Raw genomic sequence first — 14,234 nt, 5'->3', positions numbered from 1 at the left:
ATGAGTCCAACTATAAGAAGAAAGAATGCAAATGATTCAGGACTGGAACGGATTTCATAACCACCAAGCTGTCTGCTAAATGCTTAAAACTATCCTCTTACCTGAATAGTATCTTAGTTAAGGTTTCTATTGCTATGGTGAACACCTTGACCAAAGGCAAATTGGGGAGGAAAGGGTTTATTTCATTCAGCTTACAGGTTGCAGCTGGTCATCCAGAGATGCCAGGCCATGGAGAAACACTGGCTACCATCTTGTTCTCCATGGCTACTCTAACTTATACAATTCAGGGCCAGGGCCACCTGCTTCAGGGTGATACCTCGTACAATCAAAGTGCCCCACAGAGTGATGGAGGCAGTTCCCCAATTGTGCTCCGCTCATTCCAGGTGGCTCTTTGGTATTAGTTGGCAAGAACTAACAATCACAAGAAGTAAGAGTGTTGCTCTGAGTTGCTTTTTACAGGTTAATAGATAGTTATAGTTGCTCTTTTCTCCTGTGCTTCACCAGCTCCTTACCATTTTCTTCACAGGAATGACTCCTATGCGCAGGTGTAATGAGGCACTTTGTCACTCACCAAAGATTGAGATGACAGAGTGCCCAATCCCTACTAAAAGAATGAGAAGAGAATCCACCAGACTGAATAGGTGAGCATATTGGGACCTGATTATCATTGGTTATTATCAAAGATCCTCTGTCATTACACTTGAAGATCATTATAGATTTATTTCTGAATTTCCTGAGGCTGAGTTGGTATTTTAAAAACAAAAGCAGATTTGGGCTGATAACTCGGGAGCAGAGTTCTTGTCTAGTGTGTGTGAAGTCCTTCCTTGTATCCAGTATCATGAGGGCATAATACATGATGCTTTGGTTTTCTGAAGATATAGAACCATTTTAATCTTTTCGGAAATACCATTTTTTCAGTGATACCTTACTATTTAGAAATGTTCATTATTTTTCTGTTATTAAAAGTCAATAGAATGAAATTGCTTGTATGTTTAGGGGCATAAGTTTCAGTACACTGTATTCTACTTAATGAAGTCACCAATTTTATAAATAGTAATATGCACAATCATTTCTGTATTAGTTATTTCTAAAGCTTTATGTTTGATTTGCTCAATCAAATACCACTTGTAATTCATCATCAAAAATCCAGTAGAGCCTTTGGCAACCTAACTTGGCAGAGCTGCCCTTTTTAAATTAGATTTAGAAGGCTGCCTGTCTTAGTTAGGGTTACGGTTGCTGTGATAAAACACCATGACCAAAGCAAATTGGAAAGAAGGAGGTTTATTCATTCAGAGTTCCATATAACGGTTCATCATCAAAAGTAGTGAGAACGGGAACTCAAACAGGACAGCAACTTGGAGGCAGGAGCAGATGGAGGATGCTGCTTATTGGCTTTCTTCCCCATGACTTGCTCATCCTGCTTTCTTATAGAACCCAGGACCACCCCAGGATGACCCCACCCATAATGGGCTGGACTCTCCCACATCAATAACTAGTGATGACAATGCCCTACAGCTAGATATTATGGAGAAATTTTCTCAATTGAGGTTCCCTCCTTTCAGATGACTGTGTCAAGTTGACATAAAACTAGCCAGGACACTACCCTACAAGAGAATAGAGGGTGGTGGTGGTGGTGGTGGTGGTGGTGGTGTGTGATTTGAAAAGATTTGACACTATTTGAATAACATTTTCATATCAACCATGAGACTTGTTATATTTGGAATTGATGTCCTATGGTTTCCCTTCCTGCATATTCAGCAACTGCTTGAATGTTCACTTACGCTGTTGTTGTTCCATAAGTAGAACTGACAAGGCTCTTGCCTTGTCATGTTCCTCAATCCTCTGCAAAAAGGAGGACTATTATAAAAGTTATCTGCAACTGGGCAGTGGTGGCGCACACCTTTAATCCCAGCACTTGGGAGTCAGAGGCAGGTGGATTTCTGAGTTTGAGGCCAGCCTGGTCTACAGAATGAGTTCCAGGACAGCCAGGGCTATACAGAGAAACCCTGTCTCGAAAAACATGAAAACTGAGGGGAAGTTTACAAATTTCATAAAGATAAAGCATTGTGACTTTGCCACTCATAAGAAAGTAATGGGTGTGGGAAGTAAAAATCGGTGTTACAGCCTAACAGGGTGAAGAGGCCCTAGAAAGCACGTGCTGTCAACTGGACCTCAGAGAGAGAATTCAGCTCTAATGATCCTCCTAGTCACCTTGGCTCAGCTGAGGGTTCTGATGGGTGAATTAAGTATGATGAAAACAGCTTTCTTAGCTTTCCCTCGGATGCTACCTGGCTGGTACCATTCTGGAAGTGAAGTGGTGTACACTCCTGAAATCGTACTCAGGAGGGTGAGGTGGGAGAATCTAGAGACTGGGGCCAGCAGGAGCAATATTGAGTTGAGAATACTGCTAAGTCACCCCCACCTATCCCCACCCCAAGAAAAGTTTTATAATAATATGGAAAAGAGAGAATTATTTTAGTAGTGTTTATAATAATAGTTTACTACCTTCACCAAAGGCATACATGCATAAAAGTTAAAGGTTTAGACTTATAAGTTTGTATCCAAAGTATTTAAACGTGTAAGCAATGTAAAAAATGTTTTATTTTATTTTTGAGACAGGGTTTTGCTATGTAGACCAGGCTATCCTGGAACTCATTGTGTAGACCAGGCTGACTTCAAACTCACAGCGCTCTGCCCACCTCTGTCTACCTCCCACATGCTTATGGTCTGCTGATGGTTACTTTGCAGGGCGTTAGTTGTCTTCTACTGTGTGGGCCCTGGAGATCAAACTCAAAGGTGTCACATTTGGCAGTAAGTGCCTGTGCGTGCTGGCCCAAAGTATCCTTAACAGTATAGAAATAACACATTTCATTCATAAAATGAACAATTTTAGTAGGAAAAGAAGAAATAATAATTATCTATAGCATTGCATTTTTTACTTATTTGTGCTCTTAACAAAAATCGAATATCGTATTTATTAGCCCTGGAATATCATTACTAGAAGAAACAACTGTATTCTGTGAAGCATTACAGAACTGTAACCATGGCAATCGAGGAGAGTCTGGGTTTCGAGGGTGTAAGTGTGAAAGAACATGAGTCTTAGCCTCTGCTTATAACAATATACGGTTTTGTATTGGTCAAATGTCAAGAAGACACTTGAGCTTCTAATTGGTTTTCTACTCATGAAAGTTGTGTTAAGGGACTGGAGAGACAGCTTGGCTGTTAGGAGCACTTGTCCCTGCAGTGGATCTGGGTTCAGGTCCCAGCACCACATGCTGGCTCACCAGTTCCAGTGAACTAGACACCTCTCCTGATATCTGAGAGGTCCTATATGCATGCAGTGCACATGAATAACTCGGGCATGCACGTGTATACACTTAAACTAAGTAAAATACATAAATGTGGAGGTTTTTCATTACAAATTAGCAGTTTCTTTAAAATGTATATCTCTTTGGAGGTACTGTTGTTAGAGAATTTAGTTGTGTCTACATAAATACCAAGGCATCTTCTGTGTTCATCACTACGTGTGAGGGAAGGAGAGTGAGAGATGGGACGGTCAGAGCGTGGCGAAGGCTGCTGCTGAGGCCAGGGTCTCACACACACTCATCTACAGCCTCAGCCAGTTCTTGAAATCATAATTGCATTCAAAAGTGGGAGCAGTGAGGGGGTAAATAATCTGCAGTTTGTATCTCAGATTATACTGTCCAAGGAGCTGGAATTCAAATTGTTCATGTTACTATAGACATACATGTGAGATATGTATGATTACTAAATAATTAAAATTGCATTAACTATTTACACTAAGGATCAGAGTTAGAGCAGAGTTCACGTGATATTTAAGCATTCTGAAAAGATCAAGGAGCTTAGGAAAGGAAGTCACAGGTGTATAAGTCCTGGTGGTGGTGGAGGTTTGTTTTTCTGCTTCAAGAGGGCTGTAGCTGAAGCAGGCGTATGGGCTGTAGCTGAAGCAGGCGTATGGGCTGTAGCTGAAGCAGGCGTATGGGCTGTAGCTGAAGCAGGTGTATGGGCTGTAGCTGAAGCAGGCGTATGGGCTGTAACTAAAGCAGGTGTATGAACTGAGGTGGGGAATGGAGACTGCTGAGCTCACTGAGTCTGCCTTGCTTTTGTATCTCTTTCAGAAGGCCAAAAGGTGATGTACCAAACTGAGCATTTCTGAAGACTGTGATAATCCTGGCAAGAGTTTCCTGTTCCTCCAGATGGGCCTGGAAGCAGCTATTCAACTTTCAGAGTCTCATGGGGCAGCACAAATTTCCTGGGTCATTGCAGTCACTGGGCTCTTTGGTGGCTTGCAAATGTACACTTTTACCCAGTGGTGGTCATTCCAGCACTGAAGCATTTCCTGCCCTGAAGACGTAACTTCCTGTTCCTCAACATAATCAATAATATATTGGAAAACTGTTTCTTAAAAACAGCCTTTTTTATTGCCTTTTTATGAACTTATTTAACAAACATGTTTTGTCTTTTGTGTAAGGAAAAATTCTAGAACTAGGTATTTAACTGTAAATATATGTGGAAAGTTGAATTCTGCATTAAAACAGAGAAAGCACAGGTGTTTGGGAATTTAAATGTTCAGATACACAAAAACATTGGTGACCATAGGATAGCCTAAAGATTGTGTCCTGTATAAATTGGTGATAGGACAGCCTAAAGACTGTATCCTATATATAAGTAAGATATGCAGCAGCATCGATTTTTATAAATGCTGTCTGAATTTATTAATACTAGGTCTATAGCCTTGGCTTTAATTCTACATTTGCATTATTTTCTAATTTTTTACAACTATTTTTAAGAGGTTAAAGAAAACATGAATGCAAAGAGTTTGTTAGGGATCTGTTGTATAAACATCTAAACTGTGCATTAATTCACACTAACATACGCCGAGTGTGTCTCTGTAAGTGCAAGACTTTTGCTCTGTGAATTTATTTTGTAAGGAATACTTTTGGTACAATTTTCTGTCCCAGGAAATGTGTGTTTTTAATCCTTCCTGATTATGCAGCAAGGTTAATAAACAACAATCATTTCTCCTCCCAAAAAATTTAGGGGTTTCCTTTATTGAAATTTAAAGCTCTGTAAAAGCTACCTTAGTACAAAGTACTGACATGACTTCTCGGTGTGGTTGAGGCTCAGTGTCTGCATTGTTGAAGACACAAATCGACAATAATAGAATTAGTTGCAGCTGTGGAGGAGCACCCCTGTAACTCTAATATCCTTGGATATATAGCAAGTTCAAGGCCAGCCTAAATTATATGAGACCCTGTCTTAGAATAATCTGAAAGCCGTGTTGGCAAGATGGCTCAGTGATTGAAAGCCCTGGCTGCTCTTCCAGAGGACCTGGTTTCAATTCCCAGAACCCACATGGCAGCCACACTAACTCCAGTTCCAGGAGATCTGACATCTTCACACAGACATATATGAAGGCAAAACACCAATTCACATAAAATAAAATAAAATAAAATAAATCTTTAAAAAGAAAGAGAAAAATGTGGATTTGCTCTGAGCCGGAGGGTGGGGGGTGGGGTAATGGGAGCTGATGGCTAGCTCCAGGCCAGACGAGGGAGGCGATCACTAGCACCCTCTCTGTGACTTGTGTCAGTAAGCAATCCATGAAGTGCCTAACATGGCCAAAGAACAAACGAAGGAAAACTATTCCAGGTGAGGATTCTCAGGATCCTATGTGCAGACACCTTAAAAAAGTATCAGAGCAAGGGATTTCAAATAAATGCTTTAGTGAACATGGAATGCTACATAGGAGACTGTTGTAGAAATAATTTAATCCCAGACCCAGGGTTTCTACCCTGCCTTAGATTGTTTAGTTCCCGGATAAACATACACGCACACACCCTTTCTGTTTACAAAGCCTTAAGCAGCACAAGAGCTGGGTGAATACGTACCCTCCATGCTATTAGAATCTACTCTCCTATGGATAACAAGTTATTACATACTATTTACTGTGTTTCATATGGGCTGCTCCTAACTGCAATCCACCAGCCCTCGGGGCCATGTTTTTATGGCTCATCTAACCCATGGGAGCTTTTTCCTCCTCCTGCACCTTCTCCCTGTGGTTCTCCTGACCCTAAGCCTTAAACCCCACCCATGTCTCTTCTACCCAGCTATTGACTGTTGGCATCTTTATGGATGAGAAATAATAACTTGGGAGCAGGGTCACTTAGCTAGCTAGCTTCTAAGTTCAGACTCTTGTCTCTTGGAGGCCCGATGTTAGCCTTAGAATACAAGCATCATCAAGCCAACCCAGTACAGAAGACCATGTCTCAAAAATCTGTAGTGAGAAATCTGGAATTTTGTGTTCTTTAAAAATCAGGAGCATTATAGGAATGTGTGTTCACTTTATCCAGGTGTGGGGCTGTGGGGCTGCTTCAGAACTGTCCACAGCAGCTGACCATGATGGGCCTCGGGCTCTAGCAAAAGCTTGGTTTTGCCAGCTGCAGGTAATTTCTGCAATTGCGTGACATTTGGAATTCTGGGAACTTTTCAGAGGGTATATAAAAGCTAGAGCCCGGATAGGCTTGGTGGGAAGTGGTGGTTTGTTAGTAGTTGTGGTCAAAGAACAAAAGGAAAGAAATCTGATTCAGAGGTCTCTACCTCTCCCTCCTTTCCTTCCTTTTCTGTGTAGTGATGGGGGGTAGGATTGGGAAGGAAGGAGGGAAGGAATAAAGGGGGGAACCCACAAAGTAGCAAAGACCAGCAACATAAAACAAACACCTTAGTTTGAGTGTACTTTTCAGGCTGGTGAAATACAGAGATTCTGAGGTTATAAATCAAGACCCAGAAACTGCTCTCTGTACTCCAGTGGACAGGGAACTTTCGGTACAGAAGTTCAATAGTGTTTGTATTGTTCACTGATAATGAGGAACTTCAATATACAAGTAAACTGCTTTGTGAAGCGTGCACAAGACAACCGTGCGGTGGACAAAGGCCAGTATCAAAGGTGTGCGGACGTATGTGGTCCTGAATGCCAAGTGTGGATGCTGTTCCCCCTTGCTCATCCTGCGCAGCGGAAGACATTTCAGCAGGTTGGTTTTAACCTACCCAAAGTTAACAGTTTCCGGAATTCTTAGATGTGGCATGTTTGTACTCTTGGCTATGCAGATGTTGCTGAAGAAAGCCAGTGAGTCTTGTATTCCTTACGTAGAGTTGTTGAGTGTGGTGGTACTATGAAGTTCGGGCGTTATGCTTCCTAGGCCAAGGCAGAAACTGTAAATAGTTATCTCTGAATTTATTGTCATGGTGATAACTCCCTAAGCTTGTGAAATGGAATCAACCAAAGGACGGTGATTTTTCAATCAGTGATACATGTGTGTAAGATGTGTGAGTAACTGAAGGTGTCAGACTCAAGCACACTTCCTACTGTATGAGAGAATACTGTAATACCATAAACTACACCTGTGGCTTCTGTACTGGCCATAACAATAAAATTATGTTCATCTAAGTACGCGGCAGAAAAAAAAGTCACATTTAAATACTGATGGGCAAGATGTTTCACAATGTTTTTGTATTATAGTGGGGTTTGTTTAGTTGTTGGGTTGTTTTTGGTTGGTTGGGTTGGGTTTGGGTTTTCAAAGCAGGGTTTCTCTGTGTAACAGCCCTGGCTGTCCTGGAACTCACTTTGTAGACAAGGCTGACCTCGAACTCAAGAGATCCACCCGCCTCAGTCTCCTGAATGCTGGGACTAAAGGTGTGCACCACCACTCTTAGCTGTTACCGTGGGGTTTTTTTTGTTTGTTTGTTTGTTTTTGTTTTTAGAAAGAAAATTTGAGTTACTACTACTGCTTAACCTGATTGGGTGGTGCTCAACAAACTAACACACACCTCAGAAATTAATCTTGCATCATACACTTTCAGTCCACATACTCAGCAGTACAAGGGTTTAAGATCGGCTTGGAAAATACAGTTTAAAAAAAAAATGAATTTTTTTAAAAAGAATTTTTTTTTTTTTTTAGCCAGCACTCAGGAGGCAGAGGCAGGCAGATTTCTGAGCTCAGGCCATCCTGACCTAAAGAGCAAGTTTCAGGACAGGCTGAGCTACATAGTGAGTGAGACCTTGTCTCGAAAGTCCAAAAAAAAATTAAAAAAAAAACCAAAACATTGAGCTGAGGGTGTAGACCAACTGTGTACAATTCCTGGTTTGATTACCCGGCTCCACCAAAATAACTGGGTAATTCATAATAAAAATTTTAGATATTTTTATGAATTTGATTAATGGTTTTGCCAACATATTAAGGTATTTCCTGCATTTAATCAAATATGGAGCCCCCAAATTGAATAATACACATAAAAAATAAACCTTGGGGCTGGTGAGATGGCTCAGTGGGTAAGAGCACCCGACTGCTCTTCCAAAGGTCCGGAGTTCAAATCCCAGCAACCACATGGTGGCTCATAACCATCTGTAACAAGATCTGACGCCCTCTTCTGGAGTGTCTGAAGACAGCTACAGTGTACTTACATATAATAAATAAATAAATAAATAAATCTTTAAAAAAAAATAAAATAAAATAAACCTTGGGCTGGAGAGATGGCTCAGCAGTTAAGAGCACTGACTGCTCTTCCAAAGATCCTGAGTTCAAATCCCAGCAACCACATGGTGACTCACATCCATCCATGATGAGATCCGATGCCCTCTTCTGGTGTGTCTGAAGACAGCGAGAGTGTAGTTACATATAATAACAAGTAAATCTTTAAAAAATAATAATAAACCACTTTTGCCTGGCAGTGGTGGTACCTGCCTTTAATCCCAGCAGTCAGAAAGCAGAAGCAGGTCCATCTCTGCGTGTTTGAGCCCAGCCTATCATCTATCTATCTATTATCTATCACCTATCTATCTATTATCTATCATCTATCTATTATCTATCACCTATCTATTATCTATCACTTATCTATCATCTACCTATCTATCTCTCATCATCTATCATCTACCTATCATCTCTCATTTATCTATCTATCTATTATCTATCATCTATCATCTATCTATTTATCACCTATTATCTATCACTTATCTATCATCTACCTATCTATCTCTCATCATCTATCTATCATCTATATCTATCATCTACCTATCATCTCTCATCTCTCATTTATCTATCTATCTGTCTGTCTATCTATCTGTCACCTATCTATCTGTTGAGACAGAGTTCCTCTAAATAACACTGGCTCACTATGTAAACCAGGCTGTCCTCAAACTTGCAGAGATCTGCTACCTCTTTCTCCTGAGTGCTGGGATTAAAGGTGCCCCACCAACTAAATAGAGTGATACTTGAACAAAAAGACAAGCATGTAGATCAATGGGGAAAAAATGAGAATTAAGATACAGACATGCATCTATCACAAGCACTTTGTAACTTGTGTGACAGGGCTGACTTTGTGACAAATAGAGAAACACATGCAATTAAGTTCAATCTTTACCTCATACAAAATAGATCTAAGATCTGAATATAAGAACAGAAACTATAAAATACTCTTAAAGGAGTTGGGGCTGGTGGAGGAAGTAGGTAAGTGACTTCACAAAGATTTTTAAATGTTTCTTTTCCAAAAGGTTCTTTGATGAGCATCAGAAAGATCAGTAAGGAGAATTAGAAAAAATATCTACAAAACATGCATCTCATAAAAAGCACTCATACCTCAAAAATTTAAGAATGGAACCAGAGACTGGAGAGATGGCTCAGTGGTTAAGAGCACCGTCTGCTCTTCCAGAGGTCCTGAGTTCAATCCCCAGTGTCTTAGTTGGGGTTTCTATTCCTGCAAGAAGCAAGTTGGGGAGGAAAGGGTTTATTCAGCTCACACTTCCATGTTGCTGTTCATCAGTGAAGGAAGTCAGGACTGGAACTCAAGCAGGTCAGGAAACAAGCGCTGATGCAGAGGCCATGGAGGGATGTTACTTACTGACTTGCTTCCCCTGGCTTGCTCAGCCTGCTCTCTTATAGAACCCAAGACTACCAGCCCAGAGATGGCACCACCCACAAGGGGCCTTTCCCCCTTGATCACTAATTGAGAAAATGCCTTACAGCTGTGTCTCATGTAGGCATTTCCTCAACTGAAGCTCCTTTCTCTGTGATAACTCCAGCTGTGTCAAGTTAACACAAAACTAGCCAGTACACCCAGCAACCACATGGTGGCTCACAACCATCTGTAATGGGATCTGATACCCTCTTCTGGTGTGTCTGAAGAGAGCAATGCTGTACTCACATACATAAAATGGATAAATCTGAAAGAAAGAAAGAAAGAAAGAAAGAAACAAACAAACAAACAAACAAAAGAATGGAGCCAGGCAGTGGTGCATACCTTTAATACCAGCACTTGGTAGACAGAGGCAAGGGGATCTCTGAGTTTGAGGCCAGCCTTGTCTACAAAGTGAATTTTAGGTCAGCAATGGTTACACAGAGAAAGAAACCCTGTCTCAAACAAAACTTTTTTTTAAAAGAATGACAAAGGCTAGACATTTCTCCACAGGAGATAAACTCATTTCCTGTGTACCTGTTGGACCCATGCCAGGGAAGTCAGGGTATCCCAAAAAAACACGAGAGGCCTTCTTGTTGTAAAAGCATGNGGCAGTTTAATGGTGGGGCCCTGGGCCGATGCATATCTCACGCAGGAGGTAGAGGCGTTGACCCTGAAACCCAAAAGCTAGAGGTTTTTATAGGGAGTTATAGGGAGAGGGTAGGGGATTGGGGGAATTTTGGGGGAACTTTGCGCAGCTTCACACAATTGGCTTGATTACAAGTCAGAAGGATAATACATGCAGGTTGTAGCATCAATAATTTCAGGGAGGTTCAGCGAGACCCAGGCCACCAGATGGCTAATGAGTCAATAAAAAAACAAAACAAAACAACAAAAAAAAAACCCAAACAGTTCTTGTGTTTATGTCTATCCTTGGGGCCACCTGTCCTCAGGAATGTCCAAACAAGGGACTCTCCTGGACATGCCTGGACTTGTTATTGTAAAATCTTCAGCTAGGCCTTCAGGGCCTGTCAGGCCTCAGGCTTTCAAGTTCCTAATATTGCCCTGTTTATCTCATGTTATACTTTTGACTATAAGTTCTTTGCTTTTCTTGAATTCAATTCCTTTCATACCCAAAATGATGTGTGACTTTGGTTACTCATGAGGGAAACCCTCATTAAAATCATAAAAAGATAAGCTACATGTTTACCTGGGTGACTTGACTATAAAAGGCAGCAACTGGAGCCCCCACACCCTTCCTGGTGGGCACATGAACTGGAGCCTCCACTTTGTCAAGCGAACTTGGAGTTACCTCATGATCCATCAGTTCCAATCCCGGGGATGTCCCTAGGAGAGACAAATCATAACTTCATTACGTTCCGGAGGGTGAATATTCACAAAGACCTCATTCCTGGATGTGTGAGGGAGCTGTGCACAGTGACCCCAGCAGAGCACTGTGCTGATCTGACACAGCTGTGCAAAACATGGCGCCACCACAGAGGCAAAATTAGAGGGCTATCTGAGGGAGGGAGGGAGGGAGGGAGGGAGGGAGGCCGGTTTCCCCAAAACTATAACAGACAAAGTGAATTCATGGGGCTGAGCAATTGGTACAATGGTTGGGGATGCAATCCCTGATCTACACTGAGTCCTTCACAAGCACCTGTAACTCCAGCTCCAGGGGAACCAACACTCTCTCTGGCTTCCTCAGCATCCACACATGTGAGTACATGTGTACATACATACATGTATACATACATACATACCTGTAACTCCAGCTCCAGGGGAACCAACACTCTCTCTGGCTTCCTCAGCATCCACATATGTGAGTGCATGTGTACATACATACATGTATACATACATACATACCTGTAACTCCAGCTCCAGGGGAACCAACACTCTCTCTGGCTTCCTCAGCATCCACACATGTGAGTGCATATGTACATACATACATGTATGCATACATACATACCTAAGTAAAAAATTTTTTTAAATTTTATGTCTGTGGGGTTTTGCCGACATGTATATCTGTTACTGTGTGTGCACTGTCTGTGGAGGGTGTTGGGTCCCTAGGAACTGAAGTTACAGGTGGTTGTGGGTGCTGGGAATTGAACCTGTATCCTTTGGAAGAGCAGCTAGTGCTGAGTCATCTCTACAGCCCCCAAATAAGTACTTTTTGTCTTGTTTTCTTTAAAAAACAACGAACAAACAAACAAACAGGGTTTCCTCTTTGTATCCCTGGCTGTCCTGGAACTCAGTCTGTAGACCAGGCTGACCTTGAACTCATAAAGATTCTCCTGCCTCAACCTCCCAAATGCTGGGATTAAAGGTGTGTGCTACCATGCCTGGCCCCCAAATAAATATTTTTTAAATAAATCTATAGCATTTTTATTCATATATGCTATCTGTAAATTATATGATTAAAATTAGCTTGTTAGCTAAACTTGCTTTTTTTTTCATGTTGAGGATTGAACCTAACTAGAGTCTCTCACATGCTTGGGCCTTGCCATTAAACTACTAAACTACATCACCCAAAAGTGTGTGTGTGTGTGTGTGTGTGTGTGTGTGGTCTTGGCTGCACTGAAGTGGACCCTGTTGACCAGGCTGACCTCAGACTTGTGATCCTCCTGCCTCTGCCCCTGGTGCGGAGGTGATAGCTTTATGCTACCGTGCCTACGTGTTAGGAGTGCTCTTCCCTAAGGGACTGTAGCAGCCTCTGAAGGACCCTGTAGCCTAGGGAGTTACTAGTTTTGTTCTGTAACTGGCCTTCCTGGACCCTTTGCCAATGGTTACTCATGTGGTCTGACTATGTGTTTCCTGAACGTTAATACCAAACAGTGTTGTGAAGATTTCAAACTTGAGTTGTAGGTGTTTATGCCTGCGTATAATTTTGCAGGATGAATACAGACTGCTCTCGCCATCTGCACTCGACACACCTTTAGCCTCTCCTTATAAGGCAGTTCACACACGTTCCAGTGAATTCCCAGATATAGAAGTCGTTTTGTTAGCAATCCAGTGTCTTCCCACTTGAGTGTGTAAGATAGACTCATAGCTTTCTTAGTGAGTAAGGAGACTGGATAAATGGTGTTTGAACGACTGCACCCAAAGAAGGGGCTGCAAATGAGCAATTCCCTCCATCAGACAGACCTATGAGTGTGTCTGTGAGCAATCTACTCCATCAGACAGACCTAGAGTGCAGCTCACTGTGGGCAGTGCGTCCCACCCTCGGGGTGGTATGGGGCAGATTGTGCTGGCCCGGGTAAGAAAGGTAGCTGAAGCCGGGCGGTGGTGGCGCACGCCTTTAATCCCAGCACTTGGGAGGCAGAGGCAGGCGGATTTCTAAGTTCAAGGCCAGCCTGGTCTACAAAGTGAGTTCCAGGACAGCCAAGGCTACACAGAGAAACCCTGTCTCAAAAAAGAAAAGAAAAGAAAAGAAAAGAAAAGAAAAGAAAAGAAAAGAAAAGAAAAGAAAAGAAAGCCAGCTGAATAAGCTGGAAGATTATTTCTCTCCTCCATGTTCTCGGCTTCAGTGCCTGCCTCTAGATTCCTGCCCTAGCTTAATTAATCACATTAAATTTCTTCCTACCCTAGTGGTTTTTGTCACAGCAACAAAACCCAAACTAGGACCCTAGGTCCCAATATGTAGGCCAGGCTAACCTTAAACTCAGAGATCTTCCTGTTCCACCTCCAGAGGTCTAGGACTAAAGGCACATGCTCATTTGTTTCTACAAATAGTTACTTCTGGGACGCAGTCTGAGAACCTGAACTTAATTTTACCTCGGGAGCAAAATGGAGACTAAATACAAAATGGCTGCAGTTGAGCTAAAAAGGAGTGAGCCTTGACAGTTTTCTTTTTAAATTTGTACTCCGTTTTTGGAAAGTTAACATTATTTACCAAGAAAAAATTAAGTAAGGAGAGAATACATTTTCTCTTTCTTCTTTTATTTCTTTTCCTCCAAACAAAGTTTCTCTGTGTAGCTCTGGTGGTCTGGAACTTGCTTTGTAGATCAGGCTGGCCTTGAACCTCTGCTTCCTAAATTCTAGGATTAAAGGCGTGCACCACCACTGGCCTAAGAATACATTTTCTGTCTTCTCACCTCTGGGGAATAGAGGACAAGTTGGGGGACACCACCCTATTGAGAACAGTGGTGAAAATTTCCTATTAAACTAGTACTTTGTCTGTCTGTCTGTTTTGTCTCTGTCTCTGTCTCTGTCTCTGTCTCTGTCTCTGTCTCTGTCTCTCTCTCTCTCTCTCTCTCTCTCTCTCT

The 14,234-nt window shown here is 41.9% G+C and overlaps 1 long non-coding RNA gene across 1 annotated transcript in view; it reads left to right on the top strand.

Annotated features, from left to right (window-relative positions):
• Positions 1 to 6,589: 6,589 nt before the first annotated feature.
• The window catches only part of LOC110335372, a 10,817-nt gene continuing 3,172 nt past the window's right edge, over positions 6,590 to 14,234 (top strand). Inside the window, exons 1-2 of the long non-coding RNA XR_002381160.1 lie at positions 6,590 to 6,613; positions 6,765 to 6,967. This is a non-coding gene — a long non-coding RNA (uncharacterized LOC110335372). The remainder of the gene's footprint in view (positions 6,614 to 6,764; positions 6,968 to 14,234) is intronic.

Source organism: Mus pahari, chromosome 18, assembly GCF_900095145.1.
Source record: "Mus pahari chromosome 18, PAHARI_EIJ_v1.1, whole genome shotgun sequence".
NCBI lineage: Eukaryota > Metazoa > Chordata > Mammalia > Rodentia > Muridae > Mus > Mus pahari.
The sequence above is the reverse complement of the archived record's forward strand: the minus strand, read 5'-3'. Positions and strand labels throughout refer to the sequence as shown.